This window comes from Anolis sagrei, chromosome 7, assembly GCF_037176765.1.
Source record: "Anolis sagrei isolate rAnoSag1 chromosome 7, rAnoSag1.mat, whole genome shotgun sequence".
In the NCBI taxonomy this organism is placed as follows: domain Eukaryota; kingdom Metazoa; phylum Chordata; class Lepidosauria; order Squamata; family Dactyloidae; genus Anolis; species Anolis sagrei.
Genome location: NC_090027.1, coordinates 37347892 through 37370096, shown reverse-complemented (window position 1 = coordinate 37370096; position 22205 = coordinate 37347892). Strand labels below are relative to the sequence as shown.

General features: G+C 44.7%; 1 protein-coding gene across 2 annotated transcripts in view; it reads left to right on the top strand.

The window, feature by feature from the left end:
• The first annotated feature begins 1225 nt into the window (after positions 1-1225).
• The window catches only part of GRIK4 (glutamate ionotropic receptor kainate type subunit 4), a 759832-nt gene continuing 738852 nt past the window's right edge, over positions 1226-22205 (top strand). For both annotated transcript variants that reach the window (XR_009632086.2, XM_060787230.2), the window contains exon 1: positions 1226-1386. The gene's annotated coding sequence lies outside the window, so the exon portion shown is untranslated. The remainder of the gene's footprint in view (positions 1387-22205) is intronic.

The window sequence follows — 22205 nt, the reverse complement described above, 5'->3', positions numbered from 1 at the left end:
TCCTTTTGCAAGATCCCTTTGCACAACTTCTGCCTTTGCAAGATCCTTTTGCATAGGGATCCCTTTGCATGTGAACACTTTCCCAAACTGATCCCTTTGCAAGTTCCCATTGCACAACCGATGCCTTTGCAAGATCCTTTTGCATAGGGATCCCTTTGCACGTGAATACTTTTCCATACAGATCCCTTTGCAAGATCCCCTTGCTCAACTGATGCTCTTGCAAGATCCCCTTGCATGTGAATACTTTTCCATACCTATCCCTTCGCAAGGTCCCTTTGTATAAGGAGCCCTTTGCATGTGAATACTTTTTCATAGAGATCCATTTGCAAGACCCCTTTTGCATAGGGATCCCTTTGCATAGCAGTGCTTTTCCATAACAGACCCCCTTTGCACAACTGACACCTTTGCAAGATCCCTTTGCATAGGGATCCCTTTGCACATGAATACTTTTCCATGCAGATCCCTTTGCAAGACAGACCCCTTTTGCATAGGGATCCCTTTGCATGAGAATACTTTTTCATAGAGATCCATTTTCAAGACCTCTTTTGCATAGGTACCCTTTGCATATCAGTGCTTTTCCATACAGATCCCTTTGCAAGACTCCTTTGCACAACTGACGCCTTTGCAAGATCCCTTTGCACATTAATACCTTTCCATACAGATCCCTTTGCAAGATCCCCTTGCACAATCGATGCTCTTGCAAAATCTCTTTCCATGTGAATACTTTTTGATTGAGATCCATTTGCATAAGGATCCTTTTGCATATCAGTGCTTTTCCATACAGATCCCTTTGCCAGACCCCTTGCCACAACTGATGCCTTTGCAAGATCCCTTTGCATAGAGATCCCTTTGCACGTGAATACTTTTCCATAGAGATCCCTTTGCCAGACCCCTTTGCACAATTGATGCCTTTGCAAGAACTCTTTGCATACAAATACTTTCCCAGACTGAGCCCCTTTGCACAAATGATACCTTTGCAAGACCCTTTGCATAGGAATCCCTTTGCACATCCGATGTCTTTGCAAGAGGGGTCCCTTTGCATCGGAATACCCTCCCCTATCGACCCCTTTGAGTGATCCCCTTGCTCACATCCATGAGGAAGGTCCTGGCCCCCTGCAGTTCCCCTTTCCTCCACCTGGGGGCGCCCTTTCCCCCTCTCTCATCCTTCCTCCCTCCCCCCTGTCTCCTCTTCCTCCTCCTCCTCCTCTTCTTCCTCGCTGCTGCTTTTGCCCGGCGCCGGATCGCGTCTCCTCCTCTCTTACGGATCGTCCCGGCGGAAAGCCTCTCTCCCGAGGCTTGCAGGGAGAAAGAAGGAAGGAAGGAGGAAGGAAGGAGGGAAGGACGAGAAGGACGAGAGCCCCGGGGGGCATCCCAGCTGACCCTCAGGTAAGAAGACCAAGCCTGCGTCGCCGCCGCTTCTTCCTCTTCCTCCTCTTCCTCCGCAGCCTTGGGATGCCCTGAAACCGCAGCCCAAGGAAGGAGAGAAGGAAGGAAGGAGGGAAGGAGGGAGGGAGAAAGAGAGGAAGGGAGGAGGGAAGCGGATGGACAGCCCTCGACACCCTGGAATCCCTTCTGAGTGGAGGAGGCTCCAGCCCAAGGCAACTGTCCCCCGACGCCCGACGCATCCTTCCTTCCTTCTCTTCCTTCTCTTCCTTCCCTTCCTTCCCTGGACGGGCTTGGTGAGGGGCGTTGCAAACTCTGGGTCTCCCTTTGCCACTTCTCTGCTTTGGCTCATCCTCACCTTCCAGTGTGGGAGACCTTTTCCCCTCTCTTTTGGGGTCCAGGGCTTTGCTGTCCCTTCCACACGACAATTGGAAGGTTGCAGCTTGCAGCTCTCCTTCCCCCTGGGCTTCTTTCCCTCCCTCCCTGCCATTCTGCACATTGCCTCCCTCTCTCTTGGTGCCTCTTCCTTCTTCCCCCTTTTGATCCTTTCTCCACCTCAAAGTTCTCTCTCTCCTGCCTCATTCAGAACTGAACAGCTCCCATCTTCTCCTTTCCCCCTTTTTGAAAGACTCATATTTCCCTTCTAATCTCCTTCGTTCCCTTTAGAGCACTGCTTTATTCCTCCTTTCACATGCATTTGGGAAGCCTGGCATCCTTTATCCCAGGCGTGGGCAAAGCTCGTCCCTCCAAGAGTTTTGGACTCCAACTCCCACAATTCCTGACAGCCTCAGGCCCCTTCCTTTCCCCCTCAGCCACTTAAGCATGCATTTGGGAAGCCTGGCATCCTTTCACATGTATTTGAGAAGCCTGGCATCCTTTATCCCAGGGACAAGCAAATGTCGTCCCTCCATGAGTTTTGGACTTCGACTCCCACAATTCCCAACAGCCTCAGGCCCCTTTCTTTCCCCCCTTAGCCACTTAAGCATGCATTTGCGAAGCCTGGCATCCTTTATCCCAGGCACGAGCAAATGTCGTCCCTCCAGGAGTTATGGACTTGGACTCCCACAATTCCTAGCAGCCTCAGGCCCCTTCCTTTCCTCCCTCAGCCACTTAAGCATGCACTTGGGAAGCCTGGCATCCTTTCACATGTATTTGGGAAGCCTGGCATCCTTTATGCCAGACGTGGACAAACATCATCCCTCCAGGAGTTTTGGACTTCGACTCCCACAATTCCCAACAGCCTCAGGTCCCTTCCTTTCCCCCCTCAGCTGCTTAAGCATGCATTTGGGAAGCCTGGCATCCTTTATGCCAGATGTGGACAAACATCATCCCTCCAGGAGTTTTGGACTTCAACTCCCACAATTCCCAACAGCCTCAGGTCCCTTCCTTTCCCCCCTCAGCTGCTTAAGCATGCATTTGGGAAGCCTGGCATCCTTTCACATGTATTTGGGAAGCCTGGCATCCTTTATCCCAGGCATGGGCAAACGTCATCCCTCCAGGAGTTTTGGACTCCAACTCCCATAATTCCTAACAGCCTCAGACCCCTTCTTTCCCCCCTCAGCCCCTTAAGCATGCATTTGGGAAGCCTGGCATCCTTTACCCCAGACATGGGCAAACATGTCTGGGAAAAGGAAAGAGCCTGGGGCTGTTAGGAATGGTGGGAATTGAAGTCCAAAACTCCTGGAGGGATGATATTTACCCATATGTGCTTTACCCCATAAGATGTGAGGGTTTAGGATGGCAGTGCCGTGGCTTGTACAGAGGGAAGGAACACCTCCAAATTAGACCTCCTTTGGGTTTCTTTGCTGAAAGAATTGGACCCAATCCTGCCATATAACCTTCTTTCCAGCTGTGTTCAAACAATTTCGGAGCAGTTCCTCTCGAGAGCAAGGCGTTTAGACCTTTAGGTGCATGCATTATGTATCCATGTACATCAATAATGTGCATGTCTCGCCTCTGATGTATCTCATGGTGTTACTTTCTATTCCTGGTGTGGGGTAGAGAGCACAACTGCACATGCAGGGAGAGGAATGGGGGATATGGAACACTGTGTGCCAATATATTATTATTAGGAGTTCATACACAACAAGATTACTACATAGTAAACAAGATCACTGTACTGGCTGTTGTCTTGGATTACATGTTGGACACTTCCCAAATGTATCAGCGGACTATGGACTATGTATCAGCGAATAATGCATGCAGATCCAAGTAGGGTGGCCTTTAGCAGCTGACAGGTGGTAATTTTGTCAGCACCAACTGTTTTTAAGTGATGGCCAAGGTCTTTAAGCACTCCACACAGTGTGCCGATCACCCTTGGCTTCTTCTTCTTCTTCTTCTGATGATGATGATAATGATTATGATGTTTGGGTTGCTGTGAGTGTCCCTTTGTTTTGGCCATGCTCCAGAAGCATTCTCTCCTGATGTTTCACCTACATCTATGGCAGGCATCCTCAGAGGTTGTGAGGTCTGTTGGAAACTAGGCAAGTGGGGTTTATATGTATATGGAATAATATCCAACGTGGGAGAAAGAACTCTTGACTGCTTGAGGCAAGTGCGAATGTTGCAATTGGCCAGCTTGATTAGCATTGAATAGCCTTGCAGTTTCAAAGCCTGGCTTTTTCCTGCCTGGGGGAATCCTTAGTTGGCAGGTGTTAACTGGCCCTGATTGTTTCCTGTCTGGAATTCCCCTGTTTTGAGTTTTTCTCTTTATTTACTGTCCTGATTGTAGAGTTTAATACTAGGAGCCAGATTTTGTTCCTTTTCATGGTCTCCTCCTTTCTGTTGAAGTTGCCCACATGCTTGTGGATTTCAGCGCCTTCTCTGTGTAGCCTGACATGGTGGTTGTGAGAGTGGTCCAGCATTTCTGTGTTCTCAAATAATATTCTGTGTCCAGGTTGGTTCATCAGGTGCTCTGCTATGGCTGACTTCTCTGGTTGAATTAGTCAGTAGTGCCTTTCTTGTGCCTTGATGTGTGTTTGGGCAATGCTGCATCTGTTGGTTCCCATGTTGGTTCCCATGTCCACAGCTGAATGGTATATGGTAGCCTCTAAACTAAAGCACAGCTTTTTAAAACACTCGTAGCCAGATTTTGTGTATTTTTATGGTTTCCTTCTTTCTGTTGAAATTGTCCACATCCAACAAAGGATTTTCCCCAGGCAGAAAGCAGCCAGGCTTTGAAACTGCAAGGCTATTCAATGCTAATCCAGCTGGCCAAATGGCAACATTCCCACTTTCCTCAAACAGACAGGAGTTCTTTCCTTCCACCCTGACATTCCACAGATATATAAACCATAGTTGCCTAGTTTCCAACAGACCTCACAACCTCTGAGAATGCCTGCCATAGATGTGGGTGAAATGTCAGGAGAGAATGCTTCTGGAACATGGTCAGACAGCCCAGAAAACTCAGAGTAACCCAGTGATTCCAGCCATGAAAGCCTTCAACAAGACATGATGATGTTTGTTTATATTCCACTTAATTATGTTTGTTTTTATTCCACTTACTATGTTTGTTTATATTCCACTTATTATGCTTGTTTATATTCCGCTTATTATGTTTTTTTATATTCCGCTTATTATGTTTGTTTATATTCTGCTATTTCTTTCTGCAAGAGGCCATTGTGTCAGGTATGTGTTTGGAGGATAGTGATGCTGGAAGAGAATGCATGTTGGCAACATGGAAAAGGGCTTTTTTAATTCATTTCGGAAGGGGCGCTTGGAAGGAAATTGAGTGATGGATGCCTCGGAGGAACAGGATGGAGTGATGGTGGCAGGTGGGTGGAGAAAAGAGTGACAGCTTAAAGGAGGGAGGGGAGTCATTTCTTGGCTAAGTTTCCTTTGCTTTCTTGCACATCCCTTCAGTGACTTCCATGCCTTGAAGGAAAGGGAGGAGGGAGTGGATAGCAGCATATAAGGAGCTGTTTCCCCCATCTTCTGGGCCAGGCCTTTTGGAGATCCCAATTTGTTTCCTGATTGAGACTTTGGAGGGAAGAATGAATGTAGATGGGGCATCTTTCTTCTGGAAGTAGTAGCTGCTGTTGCAATCCATTCATAAATTGAATTTCACCGCTCCTGTGCTCATGATAAAGGATTTAGTCATTGGGAATCTTGCTGTGTTGAGAATCTTGCTGGTTCTCTCACAGTATTTTGCAGCTTCGGAACTAGAAATCAATGAGCTTCTTGAAGGCTGAGAACCGAGTTCAGAAGCTATTTCAAGCAAAAGAGTAAATGCGTTGATTGTGAAAGTCGTCTTGCAATAACATCACTAAGGTGAGGAATAATCCGGACGGTGGTTTTCATATCATCACATGATGTTGGGTTTCATTTTCCATTGGAAACAGTTAGGCGTGTGTTTAAGATAGAGGATGACAATCCAGGATGTGACTTAGTAAGGTCAGCTGGTTAAGGCAGAGTTATGCAGTTTCTTTTTTTACCACATTCAGGACCAAATATTGCTGGCAAGAGAAGCAAAAAGCATTTGAGGGATGTGATACTCTCTTTATGCTTCTAAACGCTGCTCAAAATCCAGTGTAGCAATGTATGTCTGTGTGTGCCAAACTGTGAACCTATTTCTTGAATATGGAAATGATTCCTTATGGCACTGTCATTTGAAATGGATGTTTGCAAAGGTCATGGATTTGTCATTAGAGAGAACTACATTTGAACTTGGATTAAGCATAAATAGGTCCTTGGTTGAGAAGTTCTACATTCTGGTCTTCTTCTTGTCTTCACTGTTGCTGTATGTGTTCAAGGTGTTTCCAACCAATGGTGATTCCAAGGCAAACCTATCGCAGGATTTCCTTGCAAAGATGTGTTCAGAAGAGGTTTACCATTGCCGTCTTCTGAGGCTGAGAGGGTATGACTTGCCCAAGGTCAGGCAATCAATTATTTATTTATTTTTATTTATTTATTTCAATGTTTTATATACCGACCCTCTCACCTTCAAAGAGGGATTCGGACCGGTTCACAACAAGTGTTAACATACAAAGAATATATAATAACAACACAATGCCACTTCATTACACGATTAAAATATCAGCACCATACACATTAAAACTTGGTTTCATGACCAAGTGAAGATCTGAATCCTGGTCTGAAGAGTCTGGTTTTACAAAGTTAATATAAAAGGTAAAAGTAAAGGTTTCCCCTGACATTAAACCAGGGTGTTGGTGCTCATCTTCATTTCTAAGTTGAAGAGCTGGCATTGTCCATAGACACCTCCGAGGTCATGTGGCCAGCATGAATGCATGGAGCGACGTTACCTTTCTGCCAAAATGGTATCTATTGATCTACTCACAGTTGCATGTTTTTGAACTGCTAGGTTGGTGCTCATCTCCATTTCTAAGCCAAACAACCGGCATTGTCCATAGACACCTCCAAGGTCATGTGGCCAGCATGACTTCATGGAGCGCCATTACCTTCCTGCAGAAGTGGTATCTATTGATCTACTCACATTTGCATGCTTTCGAACTGCTAGGTTGGCAGGAGCTGGGGCTAACAGTGGGAGCTCACCCGGCTCCCTGGATTCGAACCACCAACATTTTGGTCAGCAAGTTCAGCAGCTCAGCAGTTTAACCTGCTGTGCCACCAGGGGGCCCTTAGGTTTAATGTATTCATTATTTATTTCATTCATTTCTACTCTGCCCTTCTTCCCATAAAGGGGACTCAGGGCAGCCTCACATAAGCATCAAATGATGATGCTATCAACATATACAGCTCAGGAATTTAAATTAAAACAATAACACTCTGTTTAAAACATTATACAAATTCATTAATAATGTGGTTGGTGCCTGAGTGGTTGGCTTTCTGGATAAAGAAGTCCAGCCTCCTTCTTTCCATGGAGGGCCAACAAAATATCTCCTGGAAAAGCGGCACAATTGAAGTGAGCAAACAATGACCTCCTAACCTGTTGCTGAAACATTTGCAAAAATTGTCGAAGGCTTTCATGCCCGGAATCACTGAGTTCTTGTGGGTCTCTTCGGGCTATATGGCCATGTTCTAGAGGCATTTCTCCTGACGTTTCGCCTGCATCTATGGCGATCAAGATGCAGACCTCACCTCTGAGGATGCTTGCCATAGATGCAGGCGAAACGTCAGGAGAAATGCCTCTAGAACATGGCCATATAGCCTGAAAAAACCCACAAGAACTCATTTGCAAAAATGTCTGCTCCATTTAGTGTTGGAGACTAATGGGCTTTTCTCCTGTATGTCCTTAAGACCCTTTATATACATTAAATCCACACTTTGCAAGGTTGGTCAGGGCTATAGTCTCCATTCTCTAGTTCAGAAAATGTGGGTTCCTGGAGCCAGTATGCAAGCTGAGGTATAGACTAGATGATAGGGGTTTTGAGCCTCTATTTTGCAGCTTTGTGAGTGATAGCAGGCAGAGTCAAGCCATCTTTCCTGCTCTTGGTCTCCGTTCTTTGCTTATTGCTTTCCTGCTTCACAATTGAGTTTGTTATCTTCCCAAATGGAGGGGCAGCAGGGTCTGTCCTTCAAGGTCATGACCCTGGGGAAAGTGTATCTCATGTGCAGATATCACACCATGAGGGGGTTGTTTCACATCCCCTGTTTCCTTGATTTTCCCATGGAGAAGCTGAGCTGTGATGCCAAAGAAGACCGGGAGCCACAACGTAAAGCATAGAAACGGGCGGCTGAAAACAGCCTTCCAGGGCACAACGTCAGCAAGGGAGGCTGGAATGAAGCACAGCATGTGAGCCGCTCAGGCAAGGCAGGGCTTCAAAGGTGCTCAGAAATTGCATATGGTGTTTAGCATGCACACATCAATACAAAAAGGGAGAATGTGTGTAAAGGGGGGAACATTGGAAAGTGTTTGTAGTCATTAGGACAGCTGTTGGAACATATATATATATATATATATATTTACTTCATTTATATACCGCTTTTCTCAGCCCTTAGGCGACTCAAAGCGGTTAACAACAACAGTTTCAATACACACATTACAAAATCATGGGAACACTTAAAAGCAATAGCATAACAACAATTAAATATCAATATGACAAATCATTCACGTCTCATCACTAGAATTGGAATCCAGTCTCATCATCCATTATTCCGTGTAATCCTATAATCAATTACACTGCCTAATCGAATGCCTGTTCGATTAGGAAAGTGAACAGACAGGTCTTCACTTTCCTCTGAAATGCCAATAAGGAGGGGTCTGATTTGATATCTGTAGGAAGGGCATTCCACAGCTGAGGGGCCACCACTGAGAAGGCCCTATCTCTCGTCTCCGCCAGGCGTGCTTGTGATGTCGGCGGGACCGAGAGCAGGACCTCCTCAGATGATCTTAATGTCCTAGCTGGTTCATAGGAGGAGATGTGTTCGGACAGGTAAGTCAGGCCAGAACCGTTTAGGGATTTATAGGCTAAAGCCAGCACTTTGAATTGTGTCCGGTAGCAAATTGGCAGCCAGTGGAGCTGGCGCAACAGAGGAGTTGTATGCTCCCTGAGTGCCGCTCCTGTTAGCATCCTGGCTGCCGAGCGTTGGACCATTTGAAGCTTCCGAGCAGTCTTCAGAGGCAACCCCACGTAGAGAGTGTTGCAGTAGTCTATACGGGATGTAACCAGAGTGTGGACTACCGTGGCCAATGTTTGCATCCATAAGCTCTTGAGCTGGGCATCATCTGCTCACGTCCTGACATGGTCATCAGTATATAGAATTATGGAATGACAGAGTTAGAAGAGACCCCAAGGGCCACCCAGTCCTGCCAGGTAGAAAAAGCACAATCAAAGCACTCCCAGTAGATGGCCATCCAGTCTCCAGAGAAGGAAATTCTATTATACTCCCATTGTTGAACAGCTCTTACTATCAGGAAGTTTTTCCTAATGTTTAAGTGGAACCTCTTTTCCTAACCATTGGGATCCCTTGTGTCCTAGTCAATGAACTTGACCCTTCCTCAATGGGACATCCTTTCAAGTATTGAATCACTGGCTCTTCTCAACCTTCTCATTGGGTATCACTTGTGCTTAGCTGTCCCTCTCAGGTCTAGTGGCAATAATAACATGGGTAGACCTTGGCGGGTAGTTGTAAATATATCTCTTGGAGAGAAAGAGGCAACCTTCGGAAGAAGTTTATATCTATTTACTTGTATCACGATGACTACATGAGCTGAGCAGGGTCAGACCAGGTTAGTGCTTGGATGGGATGTGTCCCAGGTACTGTGAGCTCTATTTTAGAGCTGGCCAAACCACCTCACTTAAGCAAACCTAATGAAATGCATGGCAATGCGATAATTTAACAATTGAGCATAGTTGCACTTAAGGGTTTGAGGAGAAAAGATTTATGCAAAACATTGGGAGATAAATACTAAGAGTAAGAGCTGTTTGGAGGTGGAACATACTGAATCAGAAACACAGGGTGGGCTCGTGGTAAGATTTAAATAAGGGCAAAGTGCATCCCCAGAGTCCTTTATTGGGATCTTCAGTGAGTGGAGTTTTTTGGAGAAGGGATTTATTTATTTCTATTTATTTATTTCATGTATTTCTACCCTGCCCTTCTCCCCCCAAAGGGGGACTCAGGGCAGGCTCACACAAGCATCATATGATGCTATCAACCCCTGTGCCGGCAGGACTGAAGACCGACAGGTCGCAGGTTCGAATCTGAGGAGAGGCGGATGAGCTCCCTCTATCAGCTCCAGCTCCTCATGTGGAGACATGAGAGAAGCCTCCCACAAGGATGATAAAACATCAAAATCATCCAGGCGTCCCCTGGGCAACGTCCTTGCAGACGGCCAATTCTGTCACAACAGGATGCTCCTGACACGACAAAAAAAAATCAACATATAAACAGTCAACATATACACAAAACATTGGGAGATAAAACCTAAGCATAAGACCTGTTTGGAATTGGAACAGACTGAATCAGAAGCACAAGGTAGGCTCGTCGTAAGATTTAAATAAGGGCAAAATGCATCCCCAGAGTCCTTTTTTGGGATCTTCAGGGTAAAATCATAGAATCATAGAGTTGGAAGAGACCTTGTGGGCCATCCAGTCCAACCCCATCCCGACAAGGAGAAGGAAAATCACATTGAAAGCACCCCTGACAGATGGCCATCCAGCCTCTGTTTCAAAGCCCCCAAAGAAGGAGCCTCCACCACGGTCCGGGGAAGAGAGTTCCACTGCTGAACAGCTCTCACCATTAGGAAGTTCTTCCTCATGTTCAGGTGGAATCTCCTTTCCTGGAGTTTGAAGCCGTTGTTCTGCATCCTAGTCTCCAGGGCAGCAGAAAACAAGCTTGCTCTCTCCTCTCCCTATGACTTCCCCTCATATCTTTGTATTTGGCCATCACTTCTTCTCATCTCTTGATCCCTGGCCCTCATCATGTCTCCTCTCAGACTTCTCTTCTGCAGGCTAAACATGCCCAGCTCTTTAAGCCACTCCTCATAGGGTTTGTTCTCCAGACCCTTGATCCTTTGAGTCACCCTCTAGCTTAGAGTCAACATCTCCCTTCAATTGCGGTGCCCAGAATTGGACACAGTGTGATTCCAGGTGTGGTCTAACCACGGCAGAATAGAGGGGTAGCATGACTTTCCTGGATCTAGATCAGTGGTTCTCAACCTAGGGTCCCCAGATGTTTTTGACCTTCAACTCCCAGAAATCATAACAGCTGGATTTCTGGGAGTTGTAGGCCAAAAACATCTGGGGACCCCAGGTTGAGAACCACTGATCTAGACACTATGGGTAATATTGGTGTAATTGTACCTTGAACTGTGGTTCATATTCGGGAGGATGGACTAAATGGCCTCTAATAAACTTCTGAGTTGTATGATAACATGCTCACAAGTCTCATATTATTATAGATATTCCATCTAAGCCAGGCATGGGCAAACTTGGGCTCTCCCTGCAGGTGTTTTGGATTTCAACTCCCACAATTCCTAACAGCCTCAGGCCCTTTCCTTTTCCCCCTCAGCCGCTTAAGCCTGAGGCTGTTAGGAGTTGTGGGAGTTGAAGTCCAAAACACTTGGAAAGCCGAAGTTTGCTCAAGCCTGATCTACACCATGGAATTAATGCAGTTTGATACAATTTAAATTGCCATGGATCAGTTCTTTGCAATTCTGGGAATTCTAGTTTTGCAAGGTCTTGATCCTTCTCTGCCTCTGTCCTATCTAACGTCCTTTAGCCAAGTTCGCTTACAGATATGTATCCACAATATTAGAGAGAGAAGCTTTCTGCTCTTTCCTGCCGTCTAAGAAACTTGGCTAAAAATCCATATATTTGTTTCTTTAGGAACCCTGAATAAATTAGTTGAAGTTAAGCATATTTGCATATATTTAATTAGTTGTATTTCTTCTGCTTCTGTGATTCTAAAAGCTTTTGGGGAAAGGAAAAAAAACTTAAATTGGCAATGAGAAAAAGGAAAAAGGGTCGCTGGGAGACCTTCTCAAGTTATTTTTGGGTTTGCGTGTGTATGAATTAACCTGGAGGATTTGCAAGTTCGCTTTCTCTGTGTGTTGTTGATGTTTTCTTCTTTTCTCTCTCAAACAAACAAACCTTATAACTTCCCTCCCAGGGTCACTCATTCAGAACAATCGGGCCATTGAATCTGGGATTTGAATAGCAAGAGGGTTTTCTTTGCAAGGGTAAATTTTGTGGGTGGCCAGAAGAGATAGTGCGAGAGATGGATTTGCTTTTGCTTGACAGAGGAGAAGCCTAAATGGAAAATTAGCGTTTTGGCGTCTCCAGATTATCTGCAGATAGAGTTGACCTTGGTCCTCTTTACACTGAAATTGTAAAGAAATACAATTGGGATGCATCGAAAAATGCTAGCTTTATTATCATTGTGGTCATGGGAATAATACTTGCTGACTTCTTGCTGGCACAGTCCTGAGCTTTATTATCATTGTGGTCATGAGAATAATACTGTTTGCTGACTTCTTGATGGCACAATCAAGAAGTGCGTGTGTCCACTTTGAAGGCAATCTTGCTGTCTGTTAGTGTTACCTTGTTGTTGTTGTTGTTCACTCGTTCAGTCATCTCCGACTCTTCGTGACCTCATGGACCAGCCCTCGCCAGAGCTCCCTGTCGGACGTCACCACCCCCAGCTCCTTCAAGGTCAGTCCAGTCACTTCAAGGATGCCATCCCTCCATCTTGCCCTTGGTTGGCCCCTCTTCCTTTTACCTTCCACTTTCCCCAGCATCATTGTCTTCTCTAAGCTTTCCTGTCTCCTCATGATGTGGCCAAAGTACTTCAACTTTGTCTCTAGTATCCTTCCCTCCAGTGAGCAGTCGGGCTTTATTTCCTGGAGGATGGACTGGTTGGATCTTCTCGCAGTCCAAGGCACTCTCAGAACTTTCCTCCAGCACCACAACTCAAAAGCATCGATCTTCCTTCGCTCAGCCTTCCCTAAGGTCCAGCTCTCACATCCGTAGGTGACTACAGGGAATACCATGGCTTTGACTATGTGGACCTTTGTTGCCAGTGTGATGTCTCTACTCTTTACTATTTTATCGAGATTGGACATTACTCTTGTCCCAAGAAGTAAGCGTCTTCTGATTTCCTGGCCACAGTCTGCATCTGCCGTAATCTTTGCACCTAGAAATACAAAGTCTGTCACGGCCTCCACATTTTCTCCCTCTATTTTCCAGTTGTCAATCATTCTTGTTGCCATAATCTTGGTTTTTTGATGTTTAGCTGCAACTTGTCTTTTGCGCTTTCTTCTTTCACCTTGATTAGAAGGCTCCTCAGCTCCTCCTCGCTTTCGGCCATCAGAGTGGTGTCATCTGCATATCTCAGGTTGTTAATGTTTCTTTCAGCAATTTTCACCCCAGCTTTGCATTCATCAAGCCCCGCGCATCGTATGATGTGTTCTGCATACAAGTTAAAAAGGTTGGGTGAGAGGATGCAGCCTTGCCGTACGCCTTTCCCAATCTTGAACCAGTCTGTTGCTCCCAGGTAAATGCATGTTTGTATATATTATTTATTTATTTAAAGCTTTTATATCCCGATCTGCTCACTTCTGTAGAGAGACTCAGACCGGCTTACAGCAAGGATTCAATGCTACTAATACAAGTTAAAACATTATACAACAATACAAGATTAAAATACATATAGATAAAATACATATATACCAAGTCACCAAGGTAAAATCATGTTCAACTCGGTCCACATATGTGGTCACTCACTTTGGTCTGTAACCAGTCCCAGCCATTATTCTGGGAATGCTTCATTCCATAACCAGGATTTCACTAGCCTCCTGAAGGACAAGAGGGAGGGGGCAGATCTAATCTTGCTCGGGAGAGAGTTCCATAGCCGAGGGGCCACCACAGAGAAGGCCCTGTCTCTCGTTCCCACCAAACGCGCTTGTGAAGGTGGTGGGACCGAGAGCAGGGCCTCTCCGGAAGATCTTACATATTTAAGTAGTACTTATATACTGTTGCTCCTGCTCTTAATGGCTCCTTCCTTCCTTCCTTTTTCCTTCCTTCTTTCCTTCCTTCCTTCCTTCCTTCCTTCCTTCCTTCCTTCTTTCCTTCACCTAGCCTTTGTGGTACAGACAGACAAACATACTTTGGCATATAGATGTATATTCTGCCTTTCTCCCCCCACGGAACCAAATGCAGCTCCAAACATTGATTAACACCAAAAACAGCTAGAGCACAATACTACGAGTAACGAACAGCTTTACCAGCTAATAAACAATCCTATTAACACCACAGCTAAGCTTAAAAGCCTTTACATCATACCAAAAGAGATAACGATACATCACACACACACATATGCCCCATTAAAATAATTAAATGGCAAGCACATGATTTCTTCTGGCTTCTTTAGGCCCTTCCTGTTTTTCAATGCACTCAGTTTGATATCGGAAAGATGTATATCGTGCAGGAAGTCTTATAGTTCCCATTTCATCTTCAAATGGCTGGCTGCAGTTCCCTATCTGTTCATAGATTTAGGTTTCATCTACACTGCAAAATTAACATCTACATTACAGTTTTGGCAATGCTTTAACTTAGAATCATAGAATCATAGAATCAAAGAGTTGGAAGAGACCTCATGGGCCATCCAGTCCAACTCCCTGCCAAGAAGCAGGAATATTGCATTCAAATCACCCCTGACAGATGGCCATCCAGCCTCTGTTTAAAAGCTTCCAAAGAAGGAGTCTCCACCACACTCCGGGGCAGAGAGTTCCACTGCTGAATGGCTCTCACAGTCAGGAAGTTCTTCCTTATGTTCAGATGGAATCTCCTCTCTTGTAGTTTGAAGCCATTGTTCCGCGTCCTAGTCTCCAGGGAAGCAGAAAACAACCTTGCTCCCTCCTCTCTGTGACTTCCTTTCACATATTTATACATGGCTATCATATCTCCTCTCATCCTTCTCTTCTTCAGGCTAAACATGCTCAGCTCCTTAAGCCGCTCCTCATAGGGCTTGTTCTCCAGACCCTTGATCATTTTAGTCGCCCTCCTCTGGACACATTCCAGCTTGTCAATATCTCTCTTGAATTGTGGTGCCCAGAATTGGACACAATATTCCAAGTGTGGTCTAACCAAAGCGGAATAGAGGGGTAGCATTACTTCCCTAGATCTAGACACTATGCTCCTATTGATGCAGGCCAAAATCCCATTGGCTTTTTTTGCCGCCACATCACATTGTTGGCTCATGTTTAACTTGTTGTCCACGAGGACTCCAAGATCTTTTTCACACGTACTGCTCTCGAGCCAGGATAGAATCATAGAGTTGGAAGAGACCTTGTGGGCCATCCAGTCCAACCCCCTGCCAAGAAGCAGGAAAATCACATTCAAAGCATCCCTGACAGATGGCCATCCAGCTTCTGCTTAAAAACCTCCCATGGCTCAATACTACGGTATCCTGGGAGTTGTGGTTTTGCAATGTCCTTAGCCTTCTCTGTCAAGGAGTGCTGGTGCCTCACCAAACACCAACTCCTAGGATTCCATGGCATTGCACTATGGTAGCCAAAATGGTGTCAATCTGCATTAATTGTGCAGTGTAGATGCAGCTATAAGGGAGGTAAAAAGTGTGGCTGATTGATGAGGCTCTGCAACCTGTCAGGAGCTTTGGGGGCTGCAAAAGCGGGTGGGGTTCAAGGGCCACATGTGGCCCATAGTTGCACTCTCCCATCCTTCGTTGTATTCATTGCTCTGTGCTGCCTCTTTGAATGCTCTGTTGTGACACTTACGGAACGTGACAGCATTCAGAAGCTCAGCAATCTGGAAGTGATGAAGGTGGGCGAATATTGGAGAGGAGTAAATACACACTTGGAATTAGTGTGAACCGTTTAAGCAAGAGGGGAATTTAATAGGGGAAGAAATCAATGGCAAAGGATGGACAGCTTTAAAATTTAAGGTGAGCCGCCGCTGGGCGAATAGTTAATAGGAGCGTTTGAATAATGGTGAGCGGTTAGTGCTGCAAATTTGATTCAGGCTAGCGCCATGTACCACTGCTATTGAGCATTACTAGCAGAAGAGAAACAGCGTGGACAACGTCTGAATGCTGTTAGGATCTGGAGGAACCATAAGCATTACTCAACTCTGTCTCATAAGTCCTGAATGTTGTAATCATGCAGGTTGTTGGACAGTACATTTCCTGTTGTTGTATGCCTTCATGTTATTTCCAACTCACAGTGATTCCATCACAGCATTTTCTTGCAAAGATATGTTCAGAGTGGGTTTGCCTTTGCCTTCTTCTGAGGATGAGAGAGAGTGATTTGACTTGGCTAATCTAGTAGATAGCCATAGATGAGTTGGAAGTCAAGCCATTGCTCAAAACACTAAACCACACTGGCTCTCAATCTATATAAATAAAAAATGTAATGTTCGTTTGTGAGATTAACATAACTCAAAATCCACTGGACGAATTGACACCAAATTTGGACACTACACCCCTAACAGATCAACAAGTGACCATCACTCATAAAACCCCGCAAAAAAGCAGTAGAAAGGTAAGGAATGAAGGTGGGAAAGGAGGAAGGGAGGAAGGAGAGAAAAAGGGAGGGAAAGAGGGAAAGAGGGAAAGAGGGAAGGAGGGAGGGAAGGAAGGAAGGAAGGAAGGAAGGAAGGAAGGAAGGAAGGAAAGAGAGAAGGAAAAAAGTGAGGAAGGAAAGAAAGAGAGAAGGCAAAAAGGAGAGAAGGAAGGAAGGAAGGAAAGCGGTAGGGAAGGAGGGAGGGAAGGAAGGAAGGAAGGAAGGAAGGAAGGAAGGAAGGAAGGAAGGAAGGAAGGAAGAAGGAAGGAAGGAAGGAAGGAAGGAAGGAGAGAAGGCAAAAAGGAGAGAAGGAAGGAAGGAAGAAAAGAAAGAAGGAAGGATGGAACCAAAGAACAAAGGAAGGAAGGAAAAAAAGAGGTAGAGAAAGAAGAAAGGAGAGAAGGAAAGAAGGAGAGAAAGAGGGAGGGAATGTTGGACAAAGCAACGCGTGGCGGGTACAGCTAGTACATAAGTAAAACTTAAGATGACAAATGTTTGACAACTCTTCTTCCACGTCAGGAAAACCAACAGTGTCTTTGTGTATACACAATACTTGCACATAAGGGAGAAGTTTAGTCAGCTGGTTCAGCTCACCAGTGGTTGCGGGTAGCTTCCATTTCACTGTGGCAGCAAATCCATGGGAGTATTTGAATAGCTTTAAAGGAGCTGTCCAAGGTACCACACCTGTTTTGAGAATAGTTGAGAATCCTTATCAAGCAAGGTTTCTCAACCTTGGGGTCGCAAGGGGGTTTCAGAGGGGTTGCCAAAGACCATCAGAAAACCTTTGACAGAGAAGGCTGAAGATCTCTCAGCCTGTCCTTCTCTCCTATTTTGGAAACAGATGGCAAATCCTCCCACCAAAAGCCCTCCTCTTCTGTGATGAGCTGGCCTCTCTGTCAAGGGGAGGACAGAGAGTCCACTATAAATCCCTACAACTCCCAAATGTCAAAGTTTATTTTCTCCAACCTTCACGGGTGTTCACACTTGGGCATATTGAGTATTTGTGCCAAGTTTGGTCCAGATCTACCATTGTTTGAGTCCACACTGCTCGCTAGATGTAGGTCAACTACAACTCCCAAACTCAAGGTCAATGCCCACCAAACCCTTCTAGTATTTTCTGTTAGTAATGGGAGTTCTGTGTGCCAACTTTGGTTCAATTCTATCATTGATGGGGTTCGGAATGCTCTTTGATTGTAGGCGAACTATAAATCCCAGCAACTACAACTGCCAAGTGACAAAATCCATCCTCCCCCAACCTCACCAGTATTCACATTTGGACGTATCAGGTATTTGTGCCAAATTTGGTCCAGTGAATGAAAATACATCCTGCATATCAAATATTTACAAGACCATTCATAACAGTAGCAAAATTACAGTTGTGAAGTAGCAACGAAAAGAATGTTATGGTTGGGGGTCACCACAACATGAGGAACTGTATTAAGGGGTTGTGACATTAGGCAGGTTAAAAAATACTGTTTAAAGGCTTGGTGAAAAATTTGGAGTGGATTCACTGCTCCATCATTGCAAGTTAAAGGTAGGAAACATTCAAACCTCCAGTGCTGGCTCCTTTCCAACCCTTATATGAGGGTTTTGTTTCGTTTCTTGATCAGAAGTCTCTGGTACAGAGGATATTCTTCTGTTGGTTGCATACTAACAAGTCATTTCTGACCCATGGCCAACCCCATTACAGGGTTTCCTTGGCAAGAAGAGGTTGACTTTGGATCCTAAATTGCATTCCTAAAGTCTCTACTGAACTTTTAAATTGAGGGACTGCAGGAAAATGTCATATAAAGGGCAGGATTCTTATTTGGAAGGAGCAATGGCCTCATTGCGACCACTCTTTTACCTTCTTGTTTGGCTCCAGCGAGGCTCCGTATGGGCACTTTTGCTTCCTAAAGACCTCCCAAATAGCTGAAGTTCTTGATAATTGAATACCTGGGAGAGGTAATGTGGATCTTGGGCCCGTAATGATATTCTGCCAGGGTCGTCCTCTGGAATGTCCATTTGGTGGCTTTCAAGGCACAAAAGGGAAGGCGCTGCTCCAAAAGGAAGATGTACAGTTCCTTCTCCTAAAGTAATTCCAGTGCAGCAGAGGAACCCGTGGAGCCCACTTGATTTGATTATAAATCCTGCCTAATGAAAATATTATCCTAATTGTGGGAGTTCGGCACAGGGGCTTTGGACCATGCATACGGGAAGCCGGCGCATCACGAGATATTACAGGAGTTGCAAAATCTGCTTCTTCATAATGAGCTCTTTTTTTAAACTACCCTGGTATTAAATTGCTATGTATGGTATGTTGGCCATAAACCGGAGGAGTAATTTATGATGCTAATAAGAGCATCCTCCTTCTCCCCCTTTTCTTAAAGGACTCTCGGTGCCCGGCCAAGCAGTTGGTGATTCTGGATTTAGTTCCCGGTGGGAGTGTGAGGAAGAGTGCAAGCTGAGCAGATGCATTTATGTAAAGCTTGGAAATGTATTATTTTTCCATAACTGTATCATCTAGGAGCCCTCAACCAGGATGGAGATCCTGGGAGTTGCAGTATGAAAGAGTAACTCTTACAAGCTCTGTGTCTGGATTATCATGTTTACAAAAGCTGGTGCTGTTAGTGAAGGTCACATTTCTCATGGACAAACCTAGCATCCGAAACCAACGTATGGGAGGAAGACAAAGATAGAAATGAATGGAGCATTGGGTTTCTGTGAGCTTTCCAGGCTGTATGGCCATATTCCAGAAGCATTCTCTCCTGACGTTTTGCCCACATCTATGGCAGGCATCCCCAGAGGTTGTGAGGTCTGCTGGAAAGAAGGGAAATGGGGTTTATATATCTGTGGAAAGTCCAGGGTGGGAGAAATAACTCTCCTTGGAGACTAGGACGCGAAACAATGGCTTCAAACTACAACAAAGGAGATTCTATCTGAACATGAGGAAGAACTTCCTGACTGTGAGAGGCGTTCAGCAGTGGAACTCTCTGCCTCGGAGTGTGGTGGAGGCTCCTTCTTTGGAAGCTTTTAAACAGAGGCTGGATGACCATCTGTCAGGGATGATTTGAATGCAATATTCCTGCTTCTTGGCAGGGGGTTGGACTGGATGGCCCATGAGGTCTCTTCCAACTCTTTGATTCTATGATTCTGTGATTCTTGTCTGCTTGAGGCAAGTTTGAATGATGCAATTGTTAAGCTTGATTAGCATTGAAAAGCCTAGCAACTTCAAAGCCTGGCTGCTTCCAGTCTGGGGGAATCCTTTGTTGGGAGGTTTTAGCTGGCCCTGATTGTTTCTTGTGTAGAATTCTCCTGTTTTCTGAATGTTGTTCTTTATTTGCCTCCCAACAAATGATGCCCCCAGGCAGGAAGCAGCCAGTTGAAGGTTTTCATGGCTCGAACCACTGGGTTGCTGTGAGTTTTCCAGGCTGCATGACCATGTTCAAGAAGCATTCTCTCCTGATGTTTCACCCACATCTATGGAAGCTATTATCTAGAGGTTGTGAGGTCTGTTGGAAACTAGGAAAATGGGGTTTATATATCTGTAGAATGTTCAGAGTGGGAGAAAGAACTTTAGTTTGTTTGAAGCAAGTGTGAATGATGCAATTGGCAAGATTTATTAGCATTGAAAAGCCAAGCAGCATCAAAGCCTGGCTGCTCCCTGCCTGGGGGCATAATTTGTTGGGAAGTAAATAAAGAAAAACATTTAGAAAACAACTGAAATTGGCAATGTTTATTAGTATTGAAAAGCCTAGCAGCTTCAAAGCCTGGCTGCTTCCTGCCTGGGGGCATAATTTGCTGGGAGGCAAATAAAGAACATCGTTCAGAAAACAAGGAAATTCTAGATGAGAAACAATCAGGGCCATCTACCACCTCCCAACAAAGGATTCCCCCAGGCAGGAAGCAGCCATGCTTTGAAGCTGCTAGGCTTTTCAGTGCTAATCAAGGCAATCAATTGCAGCATTCACACTTGCTTCAAACAGAAAATAGTGCTTTCTCCCACCCTGGACTTTTCACAGATATATAAACCCAATTTTCCTAGTTTCCAACAGACCCCACAACCTCTGAGGATGCCTGCCATAGATGTGGGTGAAACGTCAGGAGAGAATGCTTCTGGAACTTGGCCATACAGCCTGGAAATCTCATAGCAACCCAGTGATTTTGGCCATGAAACCCTTCGACAACACATCAAATGGATGCTAGAATATTCAATAGCTTGTGTTTATGGGACCATCCTAGGATCACTACTCTTAGTTGCCCTTCTGTACATCCAAGGAGCAAACTCTTGAGCAACCTTGGTGTTTTAATAGGATAGCTTACTTAATTGCATAGTTATCAGGTTATCAGAGAAGATTGGCCATTGCTTTCCTCTGAGGGTGAGAAAATGTGTTATAAAATCAGGGTAACTCGATGGATTTCCCTGGATTAGAAAATTTCAGTGTTTGTTTGTGTGTATACTAAACTAAAATACAACACAAAAGCAGTAAAAATGAACTGATTCAAGCACAAAGGACTCTGACCCTCCAATCCAAGCTGTAATGAAAGAAGAAAAACCCCTCTGTATTATTCTGTCATTACGGAGCCAACTAAATTATCCTCCTAACATTACTCGCAATCATCGCCATGGATTATTGCATTGTTAGATTCCTCACTGCACAAAAAGTCCATAAATGGCTTTCGGTCTTTCAAAAAATAATAGCCTTGAGTTGGTTTAGCCTTTAAAACTTGGCAAGTTGGCTCCGGAAGATTACGTTAAAGTCGTTCTGATCCATCCATCTTGTTCCATTTGTAAGTTGTGGAAGCTCATTCCAGCTGCTTTGTGTGTGTTTGTGTGTGTGTGTTTGTGTGTGTGCGCGTTTAGCCACCTTGTAAGATCCAGCTCACCCAGCGAGGTGCTGAAAGCAGTCTGCAATCTTGTTTATAAGCGATTGATTATCCGATACACATTTCAACACAGAGTCCGCCGCTCAAGATATTTGATAAAGAGAATGAGTTTTTTTTCTTTCACGAACAATGGAGATGAATTGTGTACCATCTGGGGTGTCATCTTAAAATGCATTACTCGAGTACAGTGGTTCTCAACCTTCCTAATGCCGCAATCCCTTAATATAGTTCCTCATGTTGTGTTGACCCCCAACCTCATAATTGTAATTTTACTACTATCATGAATAGTAATGTAAATATCTGATATTCAGGATGTATTTTCATTCACTGGACCAAAATTGGGCATAAACCCAATATACCCACATATGAATACTGCTGGGATTGGGGGGGGGGGGGGTTGATTTAGTCATTTGGGAGTTGTAGTTCCTGGGATTTATAGTTCACCTACAATCAAAGAGCATTCTGAACTCCATCAATGATTCAATTGGGCTAGCTTTGGTACACAAAACTCCCGTGGTCAACAGAAAATACTGGAAGTTATAGTTGCTGGGATTTATAGTTAATGTACTATAAATTAACTATCATTTATAAATTAACTGTAATGGAATTGGACCAAACTTGACACAAATATTCAATATGTTCAAATCTTAGCAATGGTGAAGTTTGACTCCACCAACAATTCAATTGGGCCAAACTTGACACACAGAACTCCCATGGCCAACAGAAAATACTGGAAGTTGTAGTTGCTGGGATTTATAGTTAACATACAATCAAAAAGCATTCTGAATTCCACCAACAATGGAATTGGACCAAACTTGGCACAAATATTCAATATGCCCAAATGTAAACACTGGTGGAGTTTGGGGAAAAATAGACTTGGGAGTTATAGTTGCTGAGATTTATAGTCAAAGAGCATTCTGAACTCCACCAACAATTCAATTGGGCCAAACTTGGCACACAGAACTCTTATGGCCAACAGAAAATACTGGAAGTTATAGTTGCTGGGATTTATAGTTAA